The sequence below is a fragment of the Cyprinus carpio genome, chromosome B8 (assembly GCF_018340385.1).
Source record: "Cyprinus carpio isolate SPL01 chromosome B8, ASM1834038v1, whole genome shotgun sequence".
NCBI classification, from domain to species: Eukaryota; Metazoa; Chordata; class Actinopteri; order Cypriniformes; family Cyprinidae; genus Cyprinus; species Cyprinus carpio.
Window position 1 is genome coordinate 25,659,356 of NC_056604.1, and position 25,639 is coordinate 25,684,994.

General features: G+C 40.7%; 1 pseudogene; it reads right to left on the reverse strand.

Annotated features, from left to right (window-relative positions):
• Nucleotides 1-4,100: 4,100 nt before the first annotated feature.
• LOC122134433 lies at nucleotides 4,101-25,639 on the reverse strand (annotated as a pseudogene).

Sequence of the window (25,639 nt, forward strand, 5' to 3'; positions counted from 1 at the left end):
ATGTCAATCTTGGTCAAAACAATTGCATTACATTCCTCTAGGGCAGGGAGAGGCAACTCCGGTCCTGGAGGGCCACTATCCTGCAGAGTTTAGCTTCAGCCCTCATAAAAACTCACCTGCCTGTATCTATCTAGTAATCCCGAAAACACTGATTGCCTTGTTCAGGTGTGTTTAATTTGGGTTGGAGCTAAACTCTGCAGGACAGTGGCCCTCCAGGACCGGAGTTGCCTATCCCTGCTCTAGGGCCTGGTAAACTGCACAAAAGCGTTCTCTTCTAGATTTCAAAACAATTAGAACACAGTATGTTTCTTTTCATTGTGCTAAATTGTTAAAGATCTATTGATTTCCGATTAATTTTAGATTTCCAAGGCTGAATCTCTGAAAAATGTCAAATATCGAACCAACTTTTTACCGGTAGTTTCTGGCCTCATCAGTCCAGAAGGCAAACCCCTGACCATGCCTTTAAAACATCAACAAGATTAATCTAAAGTACTGTCAAAACGACAGGCTATAACACATTGTATAGCAAATGTGGTGCAACCAAGCAGTAAGCCCAGTTTAATTATGAAAGATGATTTATACCAGTGCTTCCAAACCTGTCCTGGAGGCTGCCCTGCCCTGCACTTTTTGTATGTCTCCCTTATCTAACACACCTGATTCCACTCATCAGCTCATCAGTAGAGACTGGAAGAACTAAATTGGGTGTGTCTGATTAGGGCATGATTTGGACATACAAAATGTGCAGGGCAGGGGGTCCTCCAGGACAGGTTTGGGAAGCACTGATTTATACTTAACTAACATGGTAAAACAATTAGTATCAAACAGCTTTTTACACTAATACAGTAAGCTTCAGGTAAATCTGACACATCTTACATCAACATATTTTTATCATCTTTTTAGGTTTAAAAAATGTGCTGATTAGATTTACTTAGTATAGTCATTATGTCAACAAGGTTTAGCTTAATTAAATCATGGACACTTATTAAGAACAACATAAAAATCAATAAAACTAGCAATTGTAATTAATTATTATTTCTTAGCAGTTCTCACGATGGCTACGCAAAGTTTTCATTGTTTTAGGGTTATAAAATAAAATTTAACTGAAAATCTGTAAAGTTACTCACTTTGATTGCTGTCCATGTCGTCCATCTTTACTGATCTACTTTGGTAGGTGGTGCTGTTACAATGTTTGGATAACACCGGGAAAGCGTGCCCTAAAAGGGAAGGGGACGCTGCGGGGGACACATCCTGTCCATAGGAAGTAAAATATGGCAGTTACACATATGGACTAGCCAATTAGGGTAATACAACATATGGAAGTCTCTGGGGTGGTTCCAGGGGAAAGAACACCAGCAGAGATGACAAAGTGAGCTCTGTCGAGGGAAAGACACGGGCTAGCCGTCCTGGGTAGCCTTACCATGGAAGAATACACATATGGGATCATTGATGGGAAAGCAGGTTTTGTTGAGGGGAAGAAAAGGGATTGCAGTACTGATGTGAGTGTAGGCCTGGCATCAGACTGCCGGGGGTGACAGAGGAGCTCACAGGGTTAGCAATTTTTTGGGGGAATTCTACTGGAGAAATAGATGCACGTATCCAGCCCAGCGGGTGGGAGTTGCATTGCAAGCCGACACTACTGGTCACTGGGGATAAGTAAACGGGAAGATACCGGCTCTGCATTAATCTAGAGAATCTAGGTGCCTCGTAGAGGGGGCTCTAGCGGAGGTGATGGCGTCTACCACTGATTGGGGTAGGTCACCTAGAATCTCTGTGTCTCCTCCAGAGACTAGACATGATGTTTCCAGAGGTCTGGATGTAGGTGCCACAGGGTGCCCCCATCTCTGAGAAAGCAGATCCTTTTTCAGAGGAATGGACCAAGACAGAAAGAGCTGTCGCGACGAGGAAAGTGGGCCAGTATGGTGCATCTACCAGGACCTGCTCCTCGTCCTCCCTGACTTTGCATAGTGTCTGTGCAAGAAGGCTTACTGGGGGAAATGCATATTTGCGAAGGCCCTGGGGCCAGCTGTGTGCCAATGCATCCGTGCTGAGGGTGCCCTCGGTCAGGGAATAAAACAGCTGGCAATGGTTTGAGTCCAGAGTGGCAAAGAAGTCTACCTGTGTGGCTCCGAAGAGGTCCCAAATCAGCTGGACAACCTGGGGATGGAGCTGCCACTCTCCCAGAAATGCAGGCTGTCGTGAGAGCTTGTCAGCTGCAGGATTGAGCACGCCAGGTATGTGAATGGCCTGAAGTGACCTCAGATGCTTCTGACTGTAGAGGAGGAGATGGCGGTCGAGTTGCGACATGCAGTGGGAGTGTAGACCACCCTGATGGGTTGATGTATGCAAACAGTTGAAGTATTGTCCATACGGACCAGCACGTGCTTGCCATGTAGCTGCCCTTTGAGGCGGCCCAGTGTAAGGATGTACTGCAAGCAACTCGAGGCAGTTGACGTTCTAATGCAGAAAAGGACCCATTCACAGACACGACATTGCATGCCCGTTGTATGTGCCCCCCACCAAACTCGTGCCGGAGGCGTCCATGAACACCACAGCTTCCCTCGACACTTGTTTTAGGGAGACTCCCGCCCATAGAAACGAAGGGTCTGACCACAGGCTAAAGTTTTGGTGACAGTATGAGCTGATAGACACCCGGTGTGTGGCGCTCTGCCATGTCAATCTCGGGACTTGGTCGAGAAGCATAACTGCCAGCACGGATGTCATATTTCCCAGGAGCCTCTGAAAAAAGTTTCAGTGGGGCTGCTGTACTGCCTCTGAATGAATTCAAGCAGTTCAACACTGACTGGACGCGCTCCTCTGTGAGTCGTGCTGTCCGGTTGACCGAGTCCAATTCCATACCGAGAAAAGAGATCCTCTGCACAGGGGAGAGTTTGCTCTTTTCCCAGTTGACCCGAAGTCCCAACATGCTGATGTGATGAAGCACCATGTCCCTGTGTTCACACAACTGTTCCCGAGACAGTCTCAGCGAGTTGTCAAGAATGCGAAGGGCACGTTCTCTGAGTGGAACAATGGCTGCCTCTGCAACCTTCGTAAAGACGCAAAGGATAGGGGCAGAGACAGACTAAAGAGTAGGACATTGTACTGATAAAGCCCGTGCCTCGAATGCAAACTGTAGGAATGGCCTGTGTGGAGGGAGAATCGAGACATGAATGTACGCATTCTTCAGATTGCGGCAAACCAATCTGGGGGACGGATGCCCTAGCAAATGTGTTTTTGTGTTAATATCTTGAACGGTAGCTTGTACAGAGCTCGGTTCAAGGTTCGCAGGTCCAAGATTGGTTGCAACCCACCACCTGTCTTGGGCACAATGAAGTAGGCGTTGTAAAACCCTGCCTTCGTATCGGCTGGAGGGACCGGCTCTATTCGCCAGTAGGATGTCGATCTCCGTCTGTAAGACAGGGGGGCATCACTGCTCCACATTGAAGTGAAGTGGATGAACATGGGAGGATGCCGGGTGAACTGAATCGCATAGCCAAGTCTGATGGTATGGATGAGCCAGCGAGATGGGCTGGTGAGTGCTAGCCAGGCTCCCAAACACCGTGCAAGCGGGAACAGCATAACCACAGACATACACGCTGTGGGGCAGCGAGGTGGAACACATGCACTTGACTCAGGAGGCACTGAGGAGGCCCGAAGGAGGTGCTGCGCCACACATACCTGATTCCAGGGTGGGGCAGAGGGTGTGAGAGAAGGCCTGGTGGAGTCCTCAACTGCTGCCTGCTGGTGAAGAGAGAGGGGGAAGGGAGTAGCAAGGTGTTTGCAACACGTCGCACACTGCAAACCGTGCCCTCTTGTGATCGAGGAAATTCCTCTCTTTTTTAAAAAAATGTGGGTACTGCTGGACTCTGTGGAGTTAGCAGCGGAACAAAAACAAAAGGAAACAAAGGATGCTCCACCCGGCCCTCCTCTGGGGTAGTGAGTTGGTGGGGGTGGTGTGTACAGGATATCTGGTTGTGCAGTCTCTGGGTCACCTGTCTCAGGGCCGCTTGCCCTTACGCTCGCCGCCTGGTTTGGCAGGGGCCTGGACAGGCTGGGCATTCCCCTTGCGGCCAGCCACCTGCCGCCTAGGTGGAGGCTGCTGCTTAGGCTGAGCAGGGGTGGGTTCGTGAGGGTTCGGGACACGGTGGAGGTTTGTGGTGGATGCTGACACTCACGGTGGCCCGGGAAAGAATAGTAGCCATCTCTGGGCCTGACTCAGGCAACGCTGCCACACATGAAGGGGGCAGCGCAGTCAAATCATCATCCCCAAAAGTGACAACTGGTGCCACACGAGGTGGACCAGCATGCTCTCTTGGAGGCTCCACTGGTTGCAGTGTCATGGAGGAGTCAGGAGCCCTAGGAGTTTGACTCGGTGGGGTATTCCTCACTGTAATCCTCAAGTCACCTAGATTATTAACCAAAGTAGGTTTCTTCTGAGCTGGCCCAGAAGAAGAACTAGATCGGGGAATATACGAAAGGGGCTCCAGTCTCTTCAAGATACTGGAGTCATGACCTTAACACCATAGTGAGAACATGTACCATCCATGAGTACCACCTCAGCGTGTGCGAGGCCCAAACAAGTGAGGCAGTAATCATGACCATCACCGGGGGCCAGGTAGCAACCGCCTTTGCTCTCTACTGGTGCTGAAATGCACAGGGGAAATGGCTGCGGCTACACAAAAGTACAAATAGTGCAAGCCTGTTGTGAGCACTCACACTCGTTGAAGGCACACTCTCCATCGAGCTGTGAGAACAGCTGTTTTTGTTCTCTCGTGAAATCCTGACCAACACTTTCCACACTGTCACACCCACACCAGACATGCAGAGGCTCCTTCTAAACGAGCAGCTCGTCTTCCACCACTTTCCAAAGAAGACACACATTCAGGAACAGCACCTGTTTGGCCACGAAGTGAAAAGCAAATATGGGGAAATGGCCTCATTAAATACTTGTGCTTCAGCACAGAGCAGCTGTGGCAATTATCGCATGCAAATGTGCATTGGCTTGTTTTTCTTGCACTCAAAATAGATTTGGTCTCCCAAAGCGATTCTCAATTCATAGGTCAGTTCAGACGTACGTCGAAAGTGACCGACTGAAAGGGAACCTGAACTTTTTTGTCTTTATGGGATAAAAGTCTGACAAAAACATGTGCCCCTGGGCATTTTTGAGTGCCAGATATTGTTGCCCACATAATTTTGTGTTTAGTAGTATCAGTGTATGTTATTTATGAGCATTAACCCTCTAAAGTCGATTAACGCGTATACGTGTTATGAGGCATTTTCTCCTGATAACCCTGATAAGAACTTAAATTACACTTTCAGTTTTGATCGTACAGATAAAGTGAAGTGATGTGACATACAGCCAAGTATGGTAACCCATACTCGGAATTCTGCTCTGCTTTTATAACCCATCCAAAGTGCACACACACAGCAGTGAACACACACACACACCGTGAACACACACCCGGCGCAGTGGGCAGCCATTTATGCTGCAGCGCCCGGAGAGCAGTTGGGGGTTCGGTGCCTTGCTCAAGGGCACCTCAGTCGTGGTATTGAGGGTGGAGAGAGCGCTGTACATTCACTCCCCCACCTACAATTCCTGCCGGCCCGAGACTCGAACTCCCAACCCTTGGATTGCAAGTCTGACTCTCTAACCATTAGGCCACGACTTCCCAGTGAGCAATACATCAATCGAATCTGTAAAGGGTCTACTTTTTTTGTATACAGACATAAAAACAACAAAACTTTGTGCACTTATAAGATAACAAACAAGGAGTGCTGTCTGCAGTCTTTGTCTGCGCTGATCTTCAGTTACAAACGCGTCCTTAAAATGAACTGTAACTCAGTGAAAACTCAACGAAGAGACATGAGGGATATACAGGTCCTTCTCAAAAAATTAGCATATTGTGAAAAAGTTCATTATTTCCATAATGTAATGATAAAAATTAAACTTTCATATATTTTAGATTCATTGCACACCAACTGAAATATTTCAGGTCTTTTATTGTTTTAATACTGATGATTTTGGCATACAGCTCATGAAAACCCAAAATTCCTATCTCAAAAAATTAGCATATCATGAAAAGGTTCTCTAAACGAGCTATTAACCTAATCATCTGAATCAACTAATTAACTCTAAACACCTGCAAAAGAACCTGAGGCTTTTAAAAACTCCCAGCCTGCTTCATTACTCAAAACCGCAATCATGGGTAAGACTGCCGACCTGACTGCTGTCCAGAAGGCCATCATTGACACCCTCAAGCGAGAGGGTAAGACACAGAAAGAAATTTCTGAACGAATAGGCTGTTCCCAGAGTGCTGTATCAAGGCATCTCAGTGGGAAGTCTGTGGGAAGGAAAAAGTGTGGCAAAAAACGCTGCACAACGAGAAGAGGTGACCGGACCCTGAGGGAGATTGTGGAGAAGGACCGATTCCAGACCTTGGGGGACCTGCGGAAGCAGTGGACTGAGTCTGGAGTAGAAACATCCAGAGCCACCGTGCACAGTCGTGTGCTTTTTGAACCAGAAACAGCGGCAGAAGCGCCTGACCTGGGCTACGGAGAAGCAGCACTGGACTGTTGCTCAGTGGTCCAAAGTACTTTTTTTTGGATGAAAGCAAATTTTGCATGTCATTCGGAAATCAAGGTGCCAGAGTCTGGAGGATGACTGGGGAGAAGGAAATTCCAAATGCCTGAAGTCCAGTGTCAAGTACCCACAGTCAGTGATGGTCTGGGGTGCCATGTCAGCTGCTGGTGTTGGTCCCACTGTGTTTTATCAAGGGCAGGGTCAATGCAGCTAGCTATCAGGAGATTTTGGAGCACTTCATGCTTCCATCTGCTGAAAAGCTTTATGGAGATGAAGATTTCGTTTTTTAGCACGACCTGGCACCTGCTCACAGTCCCAAAACCACTGGTAAATGGTTTACTGACCATGGTATTACTGTGCTCAATTGGCCTGCCAACTCTCCTGACCTGAACCCCATAGAGAATCTGTGGGATATTGTGAAGAGAAAGTTGAGAGACGCAAGACCCAACACTCTGGATGAGCTTAAGGTCGCTATCGAAGCATCCTGGGCCTCCATAACACCTCAGCAGTGCCACAGGCTGATTGCCTCCATGCCACGCCGCATTGAAGCGGTCATTTCTGCAAAAGGATTCCCGACCAAGTATTGAGTGCATAACTGAACATAATTGATTATTTGAAGGTTGACTTTTTTTGTATTAAAAACACTTTTCTTTTTATTGGTCGGATGAAATATGCTAATTTTTTGAGATTGAATTTTGGGTTTTTCATGAGCTGTATGCCAAATCATCAGTATTAAAACAATAAAAGACCTGAAATATTTCAGTTGGTGTGCAATGAATCTAAAATATATGAAAGTTTAATTTTTATCATTACGTTATGGAAAATAATGAACTTTTTCACAATATGCTAATTTTTTGAGAAGGACCTGTATCTATAGAAAGCCTGACATGTCTACTTTTAAACTAAACAAGTGCTGCCGAAAAACAAATTTCTGTGATAAAGTGATCCATATGAAACAAACGCGATGGGTCCGTTTTCACGTCTCCCTTTCATTATCTTCTAAATGCGACCACGCCCCGTGCTGAACGCGCTATTCAGATTCTAATGTTTCACACTGAAGCGCGCGCTTGGCTTTGAATACGCCCACACAACAGAAGACAACGCAGCGAGACTGTTCTTCAAGGTTTTTTTTATTTTACTGTTTGCTTTGCGATGAGAGGAATAAGACATATTTCACCCAAAAAGATATGATGGTGGTTGAGGATTTGAGATTTGGATTTCCCTCAGAAAAAAGAAATGAAGCACTTTATTCACAGAGATCATAAACATGAGTAAGCTCTCTTTTTATGTTATTTATAGACTTGGTACTAGTTTTCACATAACGTGTAAACATTTTACTAGTTAGACTTTTTCCAAAGACTTTTTTCCAAACTATTATAATTCCTGCCTAAAATGTATAATCAAGTGAAATATCATGGTTTCAATAACAATATACACTACTATACCATTCAAAGCTTGATGTAAATAATATAAAGGTAATAAATAAATATAACTGTAACAAATGTACAAACAATGCTGTTCTTTCAATTTATCCCCTCTAAAAAAACTGAAAAAAAAAAATTATATTCTCAGCTTTTTTCAACATTAATAAATAATAATAATAATATCAACAACAATTAATGGGTTTGTTTTTTGTAGAAAAATAAGATTATTAAAGGATTTCTGAAGATTGTGTGACTGGAGTAATGATGCAAAAAATTCAGTTCCTAACAAACTGTTTAACTGAACTCGCAAGTGAATATTACATTATGTTTGTGGGATAATGAAATATATTCTAAATCAACTACAAACATAAAATTATATACAATGTATTATGCTCCTTACATTCTTTTCTTGTAACTCATCCCTCTCAGTGACACAGCTGACTGAAAGGGCTCATTATGCATCTCATTATGTGGGTCTTTGTCTTCTCAGGGGTGAAATCACAATGATATTCAGATAGTTGGACACCTACTCGCATATGACTTTTAAAAACCAACAAAAAGTGTCTTAGAAAATTTAAATCATATATTGTTTTTCTGTAAGTGAGTAAACAGATTGACTTTTTCACATAATTTAGAAAGAAAAGTTCTAGGCTACAAGCTCCAGTTCTTACAAAGTCCCGGAACCAATGTTCTGTAATGTGTTTTACATTGCCTTATGCAAGTGATTTTACCAGTTTTAGTTTTTCACTAACCCACGCATAACATTTTTTTCTCTTACAACACAATCATGTACGCATACACATGCTGAAACACATATTATTATAGCAAAGACGAATTTGCGGCTTACAGTGAGACTAGACTTTCGACCATTTAGATATTGATAAAAACTTGACAAAAAGCACAAATGTCACCGGGCATGACAAAACTTCTCCAGGGCCCCCAAAAAATCCCTTTTAGAATGCAGGTTAATTATGCTTTTGTGTACTGTTGCTTTGTTATGTATTTATTCTTTATTTAGTGGCGTTTTGTTAATTTCAATTAATTTATGCAATTAGTTTTTTTGTTATATCTAAACGGGGCAGGGGGGGGAAGTCACCATTTCAAAGAAACTTGTTACATCCTGAATCTAATGCTTGCACAAATCTTTCCTAACTTCCTGGGCATTATGAGCCAATATATTAATGGACTATTCTTGACATGCCCAAGACCTGTGATAACAGTTAAAGGAAAAAAAATCCCAGTCTCACAAGTGACTTTTTATTATATTGAATAGTCATTTTGTGTGTTTTTTTCCCCAAAATCAGTTACCTCACATTTATGAACTTGGTATTAAAGAGTTAAAATTCTTGATTTTTTTTAACATTTGTTATTTTTGCATTCCCATGACTGAGGCTGTTAGGTAAGATTTATGTTTCAAAAAACAGACCAAAGGTCCAAAAAAAAAAAAAGTTACAAATTTCAGGCCTCTTTTAATGCTGTGATGGTTTCATCCACGAACAGTAGCACTGAAAGTCGGCATAGTGAATTGAATGTCTTCCGGAGGACAAGGCCATACCGTATACTGCAGTCCTTGGATATTTAGATGTAGTAAAAGTATCAGCCGTTGTGTAGTGGGATCCTAAAAATATGTAGAAAATAGCGATATATGGTGCGGCACAAAGAGAGCACTTTATCCATATTGCTGAACCAGGTGAAGTTTGTGCCAAAATACAGACTCAACTTTCCCCCTAGTGAGACCAACGTCCCCACACCAAAGCATAAGGGGAAACTACTGACTGCATGATGAACAACATGCATCACTGAATGTCCAAGCCCCATGAAAATTATGAAGAAACTGTTACTGTCTTTGCATTATGACAGGAACACTGGTTTTCCTAATGCGAAAGAACAGTGTTAGCACGTTGCTTTGAACGCAAACTTTTTTTGTTACAAAGCGCTATATAAATAGAAGCGTGACCTTGGGATGACTTATCTATGCTTTAAATACCATGAAATGGCCTCCGAGCCAAGATTATTCATAATTATTTAGTGCGATATACTAAAGTTATCGAGTGTCCCCATTTGTAATGTTAGACTATAGACCTTTCAGATGTTATAGACGGAGGTTGTCTACATCAAGCGTTCTCAATTGCATGAGTAAACAATGCTTAACTGAGCTCATTGTCAACGTCAAACCCTCCACGTGTGCAAAGGATTCGCTTAAAAATGTCCTAATCTGCACATAAGCATAAGACAGGAACATTAATTTTAGGAAGATGATATTTTGTGACAAGACTTAAGTACAAAAAATAATTTGTTTCCAATGTCTTAATAATTCAACGAAATTAAAATACAGTGGTTACTCTCCGAAATAGCGCGAATGCTTTAATGAAGTCTAGCGGCCTTTGACGCACTTGGTTGAACGGTTATAAGCCGTTGGGAAGTCCAGGCGGAGCGTGGCCCTATAAGGCGGCCCGTAAAAAAAAATTCAGAAATTATCAAAAAAAAAAAGAGAACAGATGTCTGCTTTGCTTTCACATGTTTGTACCAGAAAGAATGGTGGGATACCGGATTCAATAATAAACGTACAGTGAGTCCCTGTCCAAATATTGTGACGTGGAAGACTGGGTCAAGAGACAAACGTGTATTGTTTGGCGCTAGACAAAGTAATTAACAAAATCTTTTGATGAGCAGTTTTATAAAAGAGGCGGAATATGAGGCAGGTGGGGTCAATCCCCCAGTCAGGCCGAGTTATTCATCGGTGGTGATAGATATAATAAACATTTCGTTGCAAACCTAAATTGTACCTACATGAATCGAAACAAGAGAAGCCCAAGACAGCCTCTAACGTAAATTCCTTAGGACCCCCTGATTATAGACAAACACCCAATTTCAAGGCTGTGAATGGTTGAACCTTGATATTAGGTAGCACAGTTGCCCAAAAGGGAAAGCACACACGAGCCGATGGGTTTAAGCAGTGAAATTTTTTATCAGAAGGTTAAAATGACTAGGGAGCCTATGCAGTGGAAAAGATGAATACAGTGGATATCGTTTGAGTTCTGATCAGGCTGTCTGACTCCCCAATGACACGAAGCCAACCTATGTGGTTTTCTAAAAAAAAAAGGACAAAATGCCACTGAGAGTGCGGTTCTTATCGGCCCTATTTCTCTGCTAATTTGGAAACCAAAAATTGTGAGTCGAAGAATATTAGCCACCTGTCGGCTTGTGAATCAATTCTTCCCAAAATTAATTAATCCTGACCAGACAGGCGGTATTGTCCAAGGCAGATTCTCATCGCCATGAGTATGAGAAGGGCGTTTTTAACATAATTCAGTACTTCAATCAGTATGCAAATTCTGGCGATTAGTCATCTCATTAGATGCTGAGAAGGACGATTGAATAGGGTCGACATGGCCATAGTTATTCCATCAGCACTCTCTTAATAATTTAACTTGGGTGGTGCATTTATTTAAATGGGTTCGGATTCCTGTACTCTTCCCCCACACGAGCGAGAGTCAGTACTAATGGTCTTAAATCTCCCCTAAGTTTACTTTACGCAGCAGTGGTACCAGTGCAAGGATGCCCAAGGTCGCCACTAGGCATCGTTCGCACTGTCTATTGCAACCGCGGGCTGCGGCCATTAGAGACAGCCCCTATCCATTGAAGGACTTAGACTGGAAGAGAAAACTTATAAAATCAATCCGCCGCTGTATCAATACGCAGAGGACAACTAATTTACCTTCCCTCTCACACAACAATCATTCCACATCCTTATGCATATGCAGATTTTCTAATTTGGGGCTCCTCCTCTGGGTATAAAATAATCTCTTTCAAAATTCAGAAGCAGATGCCAGTTAAGTAAATCACACTCCCACAACCTTACAGTCCTCACACCCATTTAAATGGTCTCGCCTGCAGGCGTTTTTGTATTTGGTTGGGCATAAAGATTACACAGAGGCTGGAAAGTCTATATAACAACAATTTTGTCCCCTATTTTTAACTAAAATCCAGATCAGAAATCTAGATTTAGAATGGTGTAATCTTCCTTTATCCTTATTAGGGTTCGCCTCCAACCTGGTCACAAATAATTTTTACCCAGCCTTCTATCCCAGTTCAAATGCTACCATTCTCATGTCCTAAACAAGCATTTAAACAAGTTCGCGTGTCTCTCCAGTGTATTTCCTTTATTTGGCAAGAATACAAGACCTAGAGCTGAGATACAGCTTCTAGCTTAACAACACTTGTCTGAGTAGGATGTGGAGGTCTAGCGCGCCCCTGACATTTAAGCTATATCAGCTTGCCTGCCCAACTTCGTTTTACACTGGAATAATAATAATATGACATTTTGATCCATAATGGCCTTTCACATGCTCAATCTCTACAATAATACAAACTAGTCAAACTCACAACACTGCAGTATCAAAAGGCCACTCCCTCTACGCTAAAAGCTGACGTAAAAGCCTGTGTATTAAGAAGTGCGCTTAAAACATCCCCAGAAGCAGCATCCCCTTGAATAGCTCTTGATGATCCAAACTCAACTTGGTTTCGCAGAATTCTTAACCCTCGGGCCAATCCCTCGTTACGGAATTAAACTATATTTTGGATCCGCTCAAAAAACAGAAACTTTAACAAGATAATTTCATTCTTAAAAATTATGAGTAGTATGGAGATTCCACCCCCCCCGGCAAAACCAGAATGTTCGATTCCCACCTTTCACTACTCACAACCCATGCTAACAGCCCCCGATATTTCCACCCGGATGATGTGCCCTTAACTACATCTTGACGAAGACAAAGGAATACATGGTCATAGGAGATCTGATGGAGAATAAACTAGCTTATGACTCTTTGAACAATTCACTGTGCAACATATGTTTCTGAATAAGAACTTCTTTTGGTTCTCCAAAAAGGTGTACATAACACCATCTCAAGTCTATTCAAATGGTTTTCTGCGTATCCTCACTTGGGAGGAACAATTAAATAACTTACATCATCTCGATGCGTCATCCAAAACTTTCTCTTCTAGTTTTGATAAAGGCAACACAGACAAGCCACTCAGATAAACCGGGTGTTATGGGAAAAGGAACTTTTCTGGGGAAAGAATATTCAGACAGCTGGTTTGGAAAGCCATATGTGATATGCCCTCCTATCTGGCCCACAACTCAGCATGGGAAATGCAATTTAAAAATTGTTCACGTTTGAAGGGGCTCCCCCGAAGACATAAAGTAACCCAAAATTCTCCAACCGCTGCAAGAAATGTCAAAGACTACGCAGATACCCGCTTCCACGTGTTTGGGAGCTGTTCGACAAGTCAACAATTCTGGATGGGAGCCCTAAGGACTTTGAAAGTATATATTTCGGTAAAGTGTTTGGCGCTGCTCAGTACAAGTAGGACCAAAGACATGTTTTGCCTTGGTATTGAAACCAAGCACTCCCGCCCAAAATTCCCAAGGGCCCCCCCTTCTTTCAAACTCCTACTCCACTGTGCCCGCAATGCATCTTGTTTTTGGATAACCACCAAGCCCCATTAATAGCACAGTGGATAACACACGGCCCAAAGGCCTTATTCCAGAGGCAGCTTTTCAACAGCATAAGATAACCTTTTAGAATTCTATAAAATATGGGACCCCTTCTTCAGTTATCTTAGGGGCAGGAGAGGACACATCTGCTGAGAGCTGGTAATACAGAACCTGGCATGGAAAGGACTGAATACTTCCCAATGGTGATGTAATATATTGGTATGCTTATTTTACGTTGGTGTGTTTTGATTGTTTTACTATTACTATTATTTTTATAATGTACTTTAATGTGTACTTGTGTAGAATTCAAATGTATAGCCACCTGGGCAGTGTGTGGTATTAGCTCAAAATGTGCCAACTGTGTTTAAACCCTGTCAGTGTCTGTTGGCAAATGTTCTTACCAAAAGGCAAATGTTCTTATTTGCAGAATTTAATTGTTGAACTGAAACAATAAGTTCATATGGTGCCATTTTTAGGCCATGATAGGGAAAATCCATGATGCATTTGATTTGGAGAAAGTTTATTCACCATACTGTATGCATTTACATTTTTTAAAAATTGCTTAACCTGCAACCTCATATAGGCATCAGTTCAAATGCTTTTTGCATATGTGACCAATTTAGATTTGTCACTCAACAATTCTGACATTATATCTCCAATAGATAGGAGAAGTGAGCACATACTATTTTCCACAATGCAATCTAACCAACACTATTCAGATCGCGTTTCAGTTTGCGATTGCTGGCAAAGATGGTATGGGGTGGCCATATGCGCCGTTCATACGGGACACGTTGTGTTACATTCATGAGACTGAGCAGAAGAGCAGAAGCAGAATTGTGCTCGCCCCTCTGGCTTTGAACCACTCATCGACAACCTACTTTAGTATCAAACATGACACGTGCACATATTTGCGCATTTCACTTTGATCAGGGATGAATACTTACGCTGCTGGTCCCCGGAGATCTCACTGCCTCTCTCCCATACACGCCCCAGGATTAGTCGATTACAATGCCTGCACATGTTATTGGTCTAAGCCTGGCTTTGGAATGTGTGTGTCAGCAATAATTAAAATCTTGGCCAAGGACCGTGTGTCGACCGTCTCGGCGACGCAGATAATGGGCGCCACCCTCCCGAAGATGGACGTGTCCGTTTGGAAATGTGGAAACATGGATTTATTTTTAATTTGTTAGTTTTGTAGTAAATTAATACTGGTGTGATGTTCTGTATTTAGAGATCAATACATAACATAGTCTTTTACACGTTTCTAAATGGCTGAACTTACAACAATGGATGCTATCACCCATATCGCGATGTTCGTTGGAGAGGGGAAGTAAACTTACGTGATACGGTCTCAGTGAGACGGGCTACAACACACAGGGTATATATAATTTTAAAGTATATACTGGATTCAATGTAAATGGGGGAGGATTAAAAACAATATCCAATGTAAAACTATGGAGTGCCTGAGATTGCTACGCAATAAAAATATGTAACAATATGAGCTTTGAATAGACAAAATATACAATAAAGAGCTGATCCGCCACCTCCCCAATCATAGGATTACTTGGCCCTATAAAACTCATAGTTGAAAATGTTTCCTTGTACAAGTAAAAATAAAATAAATACCAATACAATAACATACAAAAGGACAGCCGTGTCATATCAGCGTATACTGACATTTTATTTAAAGCTTTATAGAGGTATGTAAACTTACTCTTGGATTACTTCTAAAACAGAAAAAAGAATTGTGCTAGGACGAGTCAATAACCCAAGACAATAGATTTCCATTGCTCTACTTGTGCCTTCTTTAAAATGGGTTTACAACATAACAGCAAATAATCCTAAACCACTACACACAGAGTTTAAGAAGGTAATTTCTCTATACACAAAGACTGATGTCATAAAAGACCTACTAATAGCGTTGGGTCATACTGCTGAATAGATGTTTGAAAGTATGTAGGAGTATTTTTCCCTGGTGGTTTGAAACTATTATGATGTTAAGATTTTTGGTACTGGAAATAACTAAAAAGACGAATTCCATTTACACTGGATATCTGCACGCTGCATTTGGAAAAAATCGCGACAACATGTATTTGCTTTATGATGAGAAGGTATACCGCAGTGAAATATGCAATCCAGGTCAGATAGTACAAGAGATGCATGAAGACTAAAAGTTATTGTAATTATGGTCCTCATTGTAATTTTTCGGCAAATCCTCTTCCCATTGTAAGAAAACAGGAGACACAGGCACCCATAGAAACCAATCTTAGGAATCAAGACCTTTGGTTGAATGTTGTTAGTGTATACCCTCACTAGGGGGCTGTGGGAAAGGTGCCGGCAAATGATGCATATTGGTCATTAAAAGTCCATGTGATCCGCAATGAGTTTGACAGGATTGACAGTCATCCATATCACACCAGAAGTTCAAATGAGCAGAACGAAGAAGAAGAATACAATGCAATTAATAGCCACTGGCCATTGTGTTTTTACCCAAAAAGACTATACACCTTAAGGGAACGAGCAGGGCCATTTTAAAAAGCACAACCTAATCTGAGAAAGGACTGAACAGGCAGGATACTAAATTGGTGGAATATATCTGACATTTCTGTGGGAGGCAAAAATACAGATGTGGGATTTCCAAAGAAAAAGGCTACAACACACTAGACAAAATCAAACTGGCCCAGCATCAGGAAACACATGCTGCCACCAGCAGACTGTGCCACTCTGGTGTGCTCCAAAGAAAAAGACTAAACTTTCCAGGTACTACAAAATCAACTGGCCAATCAGGAATGATGAAGCACACATGTTGCCACCACAGACTTTTACCACGGGAGTATAGCACTGATGGAGAAAGGATTTATAACGTCAAATGAGGATACGACCAACAAGCGTACATTAGGCATATGTCGTTGAAATGCACTGACAATGATGGAGGGGATTCCTCTGAACTGAGGATAGACAACAGAGCGAGAAAAACATGGTCGTGACGAGCTGCCTTATCAGAACCATGCACTCTCGCACAATGGAAACAGACAACAAGGGTCCCCTAGAATAAAAATATTTTAAAAAAAAAAACCAACATTAAATAAAATATTTTAATGTTTCGTAGTATATTTTGCTAAAAGTTATAATAAAAATAAATGAATTGGGAACCAGTATGTTGCTTTCAAATCAACGTAAAAGCCAATCACTCCATGAGTATTAAGTTGAAGAATGGCTGAAGAAGTCTAAAGGGAGAGGGTTCCTTCAATTGACATTTTGCTCCATGATTGCGACAAAAAAATGGAAGTCATTAGGACATGTTTTTTAGCTGTCTTTGAACCACCCTCCTGGGAAACACTAAGATCAGTGCCTTCAAACAATTAACACAGCCTGAAAACTGAACACACAAAATATTCTTAGATTCTGCTTTCACAACTGTTAACTGACAGCTAAAATAAAGCCCTGTAGTCTTTATTCAAATGGAATCAAATTGATATCTGCTGCATGTGTTACTAACTTAATTAGAAAAAAACTTAATTGATCTTCGTTAAGAGAATATATACAATTGTAAAGCTAAATGTTTAAAATGAAGGTTTCAACAAAATTGACTTACAGAACCATTGTTATGCCAGAGCTTGCGAGTGTTGTCGATGGTAAAAGTAATTTCTGGAAGTTTTTCATATGTGCCCACCATCTCAAACTGTGGAGGATTCACATGAGTTGCGCCAGAGCAACAACTGCATACGGATGGTTGGATCATAATTTTCATCATATTTCACTTGACGGCCATTGAGTGAAAAATTCAACAACTTAATTTTTTCCAAAAGCTGTTTTGTGTTCAATTAAAAAATAAAATAAAAATAAAAAATTGGGGAAAAAAAGAAGAAAATTTATAATAACTGCACAATAACGTTAATAATATTAATCTTACTTTTTTTATTTATTGATCTATTGTAAAAAAAAAAAAAATTATAATAATAAAAGCAATAACACAGTTTAACATGCAATGTTATTAAACATAAACATGATTAATTATTCAGTTAATTAAAACATTATTACTTCAATAATTTAATTAAAATAATAATTCCACTTGTCATGGATTCAGATGAATTCACTTACCATGTACGGCTTAACTGTTATGTTTTTGTGGCATTCATTCATGTCACACTGAAGAACCTTATGTAACGCATGAGCTATGGTATATATGGCAGAATAGACGGCAAAGGCGTGTGTGGGACTCTCATTTATAATCTCCTCTGCAGTCATCAATGAGCAGTAATCACAATCTTGATTACATGTCTCATTCTTATTCCGGACATCACTCACTGCTTTGTCATTATGGCCTGCATCAGCTGTTCCTTTGGCTTTATTGTAGACAAATTCGTTAAATCTTGGCAATGACAACAGCCTATCTGCAATGCCAATGATTGTGCCAATTTCCCTGATTCCTGGCTCTCTTGGAAGCTGTTGATTCAAAGCCCATGATGGACTTGCAATCCATACTTTGTCTTGGATGTTGTTTGCTATGGCTGCTTTGATAATTTTGCTTGCATATTGTGTCAAAGCAAAAATTACAATGACATTGATGTTGAGCTTATCAATCTTTTTAAGTGTTAGACTGTAGTTTGCATTTAGACTTAGACCCTCTTGATAGGCCAAACAAATGCCAGTATTGTTTATATACTTGTTAAACAGCTTTAGTCCATCTGTACTGTAATCATCTTGGCTACCAAGAAAGGCAACCCAGTTCCATCCAAACCACTGTATGATGTTGAATAATCATCTCTATCAGGTCTTTGTTTGCTAGGGATTGTTCTCACAAAAGAAGGATATTGAAGTTTATTACTTAATGCGTAGCTAGCAGCTCCATAATTCACCTTTGAAAGAGAAGAAAACACTCTAACTCATTAGCATTATAACTTGGTAGTTCTTAACAAAATACAGTAAGTATTTTGTTATGTAAACTGTGTAAAAAAGTAACATAACTTACCATTGGTATAAGATCCATTGTGATCAGTGGTGCAACAGTTATAGTTCTTGAGCTTCCAAATGGTCCTGTTAAAGCAATCACTTTAGGCTGATAGTTGTTGAGTTTTTCTTTAGGTCTTATTGAGCCATTATTTGAGATAAAACTTAAGACTGAACGGAAATTCCTTGTGTCAGAACAATGGTCAAAAATTTCATAGCCCAGAGAAACATTGGGCAGAAGAGTTGTGGAATTATTAATCTCTTCAACAGCATACCTCATTACTTGCAATATTTTATAGGCAGATTTTGAGGTACTGTGCCTTAAAAACGTAAGTGTGGAAGTTAATAGCATGTAATTGAAATGTGACTTTGAGGAAATGCTGCTTTGATTTTAAATTACTGATAACCCTAGGACTGGTAAAAGATCCTTGCTTACCAGACACATTCAGTGGTCTCCGGGGTGAAAAACAGGTGTCACACGGTCAATTTCATGTAAAGCAAAAAGGCCACCCAGTAAGTAATCCCCTCCAATCTGAATTCAGATGTTGAACAAAAACTTTGAAAAAGAAACAATTAGTAAAGCACAAAAAGGTAAGTGTAAATGCTACTGAGAAGCATGGTTAAAGATGGACTGCTAGTCATGAAGTGGGAATGTATAGTGGCTAGTCTTTTGAGAGCAGTCAGGCTCATATTTTAAACTTAATTTTCTTAAAACACTTCAATTTGCTTAAACCACCATTTTCAAACATGATACAAATGTCCATTTCCATGTCTAACACACAAAGTATATGTTAATCCATTATTAAATAGAGCATTACGCCACAAAGGTCTCCTCATACAAAGCAAATTTAAAACATTTTTGAATCATCAAATCAAACTCTTGTGAAACAAGCTGTAACCAAGCTGTAGCAGGTAGCAAGCTGTAACAAGCTGTAGCAGGGTTTTACAGTTGGATTATAATCATAAGGGTTTTCCAGTTTAGAGATAGTGAAAAAATAAAATAAAACAGATAATAATATTAATTTGATGAGTAAAGTTTGAGAACAAACTTTGAAGTTAGCTTTAGAAAGCCTAGCCTGAAATGACTAAAGCAGCTGTAAAAGCTTGAAGTTTGAATGTTTAGGTAGAGAGCTGTTACTAACATGTTGTTAGCATGTTATAATGTGATTTGCATGTTGTTAGCATGTTTCTAGCATGATTAGCATCATGCTAGAAACATGCTAGAAATCGTGGCAAGACATGCCAGCATCATGCTTGAAATCATGCTAAAATATGTCCTGTTTTAACACGATTTGCATTCAAAGCGTTTCTTGCATGATAAGCAATTTGTTAGCATGTTTAACATGTTATTATAATGATTACCATGTTTTAGCATGTTGCTAGCATAATTAGCATGTTGTTAACATGTCTCTAGCATGATTACCATGTTGCTGAAATGTTAATGTTTTAACACAATTACCATGTTGCTAACATGTTTCTAGCATGAGTAGCATGTCGTTAGCATGTTTCTAACATAATTACGACGTAGCATGCCCTGTTTTAGCATGATTAAAATGTTCATAACATGTATCTTGTATGAATAGCAATTAGCATGTTTAGCATTTTGTTAGCATGATTAGTATGTTTTAGCATGTTTCTAACATGATTAGTATGTTTTAGCATGGGAAGCGATTAGTCAGCAGAAAAGGTGGCAGCGTGTGAGTGTTTCCTTAATACTTTGTTTCTATATCTGTTGTTTAAATTGTTACTTGCTGTTAAGAATAATTTTTTCAGATTGTGTCAGATTGTGCAGAGGACTCAACTGGTTCCTGTGGTCTTGTCCCGGTGGTCATCTGAGACAAGGTCTTCACAGGGGATCTGTATCTGAGGCTCATCTACTTGTCCTGGTCTCCGCTGACATTCAGGGCTGTAGAGGTCCTTTCTAGGTGCTGATCCACCATCTGGGCTGGATACGTACTGGATCCAGGTGACTTCAGTGACCATCTGACCTGGATACATACTGGATCTGGTGGCTATGGTGACCTTGGAATAAGAGAGAAACAGACTAATATTAGCGTAGATGCCATTCTTCTAACGATGTAGCAAGTACATCAGGTGTTATGGGAAGTGTTCCCGGTTCCGGTTTAACTAATTAATGCAGCCTAAAAATCCTTTAATGGATTTGGATATTAGAAGCGTATTAGTGTATTATGTGTAAGCCAGGTTAAAGAGATGGGTCTTTAATCTAGATTTAAACTGCAAAAGTGTGTCTGCCTCCCAAACAATGTTAGGTAGGTTATTCCAGAGTTTGAGCACTAAATAGGAAAAGGATCTGCTGCCCACAGTTGACTTTGATATTCTAGGTATTATCAAATTGCCATAGTTTTGAGAACGCAGCGGACGTGGAGGACTATAATGCAACAAGAGCTCGTTCAAATACTGAGGTGCTAAACCATTCAGGGCTTTATAAGTAATAACCAAGATTTTAAAATCTATACCATGTTTAATAGGGAGCCAGTGCAGTGTTGACAGAACCAGGCTAATATGGTCATGCTTCCTGGTTCTGGTAAGAACTCTAGCTGCAGCATTTTGGACTAGCTGGAGTTTGTTTATTAAGCATGCAGAACAACCACCCAATAAAGCATTACAATAATCTAACCTTGAGGTCATAAACACATGGTTTATCATTTCTGCATTTGACATTGAGAGCATAGGTCGTAATTTAGATATGTTTTTGAGATGAAAAAATGCAGTTTTACAGATGCTAGGAACGTGGCTTTCAAAGGAAAGATTGCTATCAAATAGCACACCTAGGTTCCTAACTGACGACGAAGAATTGACCGAGCAGCTATCAAGTCTTAGACAGCGTTCTAGGTTATTACATGCAGAATTTTTAGGTTCTATAATTAACACCTCTGTTTTTTCAGAATTTAGCAGTAAAGAAATTACTCATCATCCAGTTTTATATCGATTATGCATTCCGTTATTTTTTCAAATTGATATATTTCACTGGGCCGCAAAGAAATATAGAGCTGAGTATCATCAGCATAACAGTGAAAGCTAACACCGTGCTTCCTGATGATATCTCCCAAGGGTAACATGTAAAGCGTGAAGAGTAACGGCTCTAGTACTGAGCCTTAAGGTACTCCATACTGCACTTATGATCGATATGATGATAAATAGTCTCTTGTCGGCATTGTTATGACCCTCCTTTGGTTGTTAAGCGAGAAGGGGAACACTGGACCAGTTCAGACCATTACCAGCTTCACACTACGTGTGAATGAGAGTAACTAAGACCGGAGACTAAATCAAGTGAACTTGTTTTATTATTGAAGACTGTGACAGTTATTTACACCAGATAAAAAGAGAATAGGTGTGTATATAAAAATAAAGGAAATAATTATTTTCAAAAGAATCCTAGACACACCGGCTGCCTTACAATGTCGGAGAACTGGGGATGTTGAAGGGAAACTGGATTGTGCCAAAAGAAAGAAAGTAACAAAACCAAAAGAAATCTAGCTAACCCATTTTAGTCTAATCCTAAACTAAAATAAAGAAAAATGTGTAAAGGAAAACATCTTCAAAACGTCTGAGACGTCATAACTCAACTAAACTAACTAACCAAACAAAAATACAGAAAGTTGCACAAATCCCCAACCTAGTGTGTCTAAACAGCGAAACCAAACTTCATGTGCACCATGTAAGTCACATGACATAGCTTACCTACCCCTTTACCTCCATCCAGTTTTTAAAAGATTTTTGAAAAAGCTTTGTAAGTCTTTCAAATGTCACAGATCAGGGGCCTGTTTCAGTAAGGAGGTTCAAGTTAAAACTTGAACTCTGAGTTGACTTAAGCCCTATTCGCACGGGATTAGTATTACCTAGGTTGCCTGTGATCTTAATCCCATGTGAATCGGCCATGTATGTAATTTGTAAAGTAAAAAAAAAATTCCCCTGCAAAAGACCTACCATATTTCGGCGAACACCGAGGTCCTGTGATAATATTAGTCCCATGCGAATCAACATCTCTGTGATTTGGCCTAGATTTGGCGGGTTGTATATAATTTTTCGAGGTTTTTGTTACCTGTGCACCTTTTTTTTTTTTTTTTTTTTTTTTTTTTTTTTTAAATCCATCTGAACCATAAAACGGGACTCTCAAAGCCTTGACATCTGGGTATCTGGGAGATAAGTCAGTAAATTTGAGTAAAATCACAGGCTTCGCTTATCCCGTGTGAATGCACCACAAGAAATTCAGACGTGGGAGGGTGATTTCAAAATCACACAAGGTCCCTAGATAATACTAATCCCGTGCAAATAGGATTTTACTCTGAGATGGGAAACTCTGAGTTTTTGGGTTCAGAACAGCTGAATTGTGTAAATTCAGTCAACTCTGAGTAGGTTGTCTCTGAGTTTAGCGCGTGCACCACGACTATGAAAAGCCATGATCATTGGAGCTCTGAAATGACGAATCACCATGGCAATGCTCTGCAAGTTTAATTTACAAGTTTCATTCTTATCACTGTTATAATATTGCAGGTGAAAACTGGCAGAACTAATAGGCTATTCATTTTCATGGTATCTCATGGGCAAAAAAAATAAATAATAATAAAATAATAATAATAAATAATGATTTAAGTGCATTTTTCTTATTTTACAAATGATCTGCCAATTGGGTAAGAAAAATAAGGCATTTTAATAACAAGGCTATTTACACTAAGTGGAATTAACATACTTTCTTAGTGATATATCCTGTTTACAGTAGGCTAAGTGAAAATAGCTCTAGATGGAATTTACACAGTGAAAATAGTGATATATTCTATTTACCATGTAAAAGTAGCAGTTCTTTGCAATAAGTGTAAATAATAATTAGATGATATTTCTACTTTATACTGGCAGATACATACTATTTGCACATCAGTATTGTTGTACATTAACTGGATGCAATAATAAACAGTGTGTAAAAGATATTTATTAAAATTATAAATACTTTTTATGATTATTAAACACTCATTAGGCACTTCCACTTTTATAACATTTTCTTCATTTTTATTGAAAATCAATTTAAATGTGATATGTGATGGGAAAAGTGAGAAGAACGAGCTTGGCAAAAGCAGGACTTGAACCCGGTCAATCGTATCACAAGCTGGTTCTCCATGCCCAACACGTTACTGCCAACACCACTGATGACATTATACACACTTGTCATATTTAACCATGTGTGACTTTGGAGGGCAGAGCTACTGTAAATTTGCACTTATACAGAGAATAATCTTGTTTTCCATTTGCATTAAGATTATTTTTATTACCACACTGGCAGATAATTTTACTTAAAAAAGTGAAAGTCGTGACACTTGTCAAGTACGGTAACCCATACTCGAAATTGGTGCTCTGCATTTAACCCATCCAAGTGCACACACACAGCAGTGAGAAGTGAACACACCGTGAACACACACCCGGAGCAGTGGGCAGCTATATATCCAGCGCCCGGGGAGGGAGCAGTGGGCTGATTTATTTGCTGAGGGGGGGTTTATTATTTTGTTTTGAGGTTGGAAGAGAGCGCTGTTTATTCACTCCCCACCACCTACAAACTCCTGCCAGCAACCTTCTGGTTACAAGTCCAATTCTCTAACCATTAGGCCACAGCTGCCCATAAGGTGTAAAATTTAAGTAAATTTAAGTGCATTTAAGTAAAATGCACTTAATTTAGATCCCACCAGGAAACAAGACTAAATATCTTGTATCATTTTCTTATATAGAAAATCCATCTTGATTTAAGATTTATATATAAATTTGTACTTGAAATAAGAAAAAAATACTTAGTAAGAAAAGCATTTTTGCAGCGTGCATGAATGAAGGAGGTATTTAAACATCTCTTGCACTTTAAAAGGGGCAGGAGACCGAAAGAAACTCCGGGTTTACCGAAGAAAACCTGCTCCCGACCAGGTTAGGTTCATAGAGTAAGTTACCATGGTAACTGACTCTAAGTATAAGTTACCTCTCTTTCAGAAATGGGCTTGACTTACCCTGCTTTCTCTGGTTTGACAAACCTCCCATTCTGAAACGGAAAACGTCTCTGGTTACTCGTGTAACCTTAGTTCCCTGAGAGTAGGGAACAAGACATTACGTATGGGGAAACCCTTTTCCTCGACATGCTGAAGCCTGATTGAATCACTCTATTGCTTTGCAATAGCCAATGGTGTCAGAGCATTCACCTGACTGGCTGGCTCAGACACTATATAAGCAATGTTGGACGCCAGAATTCCTCAGAATCTTTCGACTGAACGAGAGCTATTGAGGCTGTAAGTAGGTTTTTTTTTTTTTTTTTTTTTTTTACATGGCAATCTACGTAATGTCACACAAGTAACCGGAGACGTTCCCTTATCGAGTTTCTCGACATTACGTATGGGGAACGTATAAAACCCCGGCGTGTGAAAAATTGTGCTGCAGAGGGTTAGGCGCTGAGGCAGAAGCAAGACAATTCAGCGCGCTCGCCCCTCCCCCTCTGGGTCGGGTATCAGACCTGGTTGAACACTCAGATGCAGTTTTTTGGCAGTGAGCTAACTCGGCGCCGGCACCGCCAGTGCTTCCCTGCACACAGCCAAGCAATATTAAACTGGTGTGATATGGGAGTGGGGAAAAGGTAGCAAAACATGTTGGTGCTTGAAATCACTGCCGGTGTGCTTGTTTCATTTAGTAAATGGCTTTACGGTTGCAAGAGAATAAACATGATGCTTGACAGTCTCACCTAGATGACCCAGTTGAAACCATGGGCTGAAGCACGTGCCAAGCTGGGGCATGTCCTCAGGCGACTCAGTCATCCAATGGCTGCTCAGCCTTCTCCTCCTTCATTGACAGGATGTGTGGTGCAAACAAGGGAACATCCAAGTTATAAAATTTCGCAAAAGTGCTGTGAGATGACCAGCCCGCCGGGAAGCAAATGTCCTGAATAGACATACCTTTAGCCCAAGCCCATGAGGATGCCAAGCTTGCATACAACTCAAGCAGCATATCCGGCCGTTCGCTGAGCTGATGATGATCTGCACCTTGACCTGAGGGGAGGAGCGTTAGATTGGTTGGGGAGGAGGTGCGGCAGCATCTTCGACTGTTTTAGCGCTCAGTATACTTCTCAGAAAAAACCTCCACCGCGACTCCAAAGAGACCCTGCGGGCTCACCAGTGCATGGAGGACCTGCCTCTTCTCTGTATCTCGCAT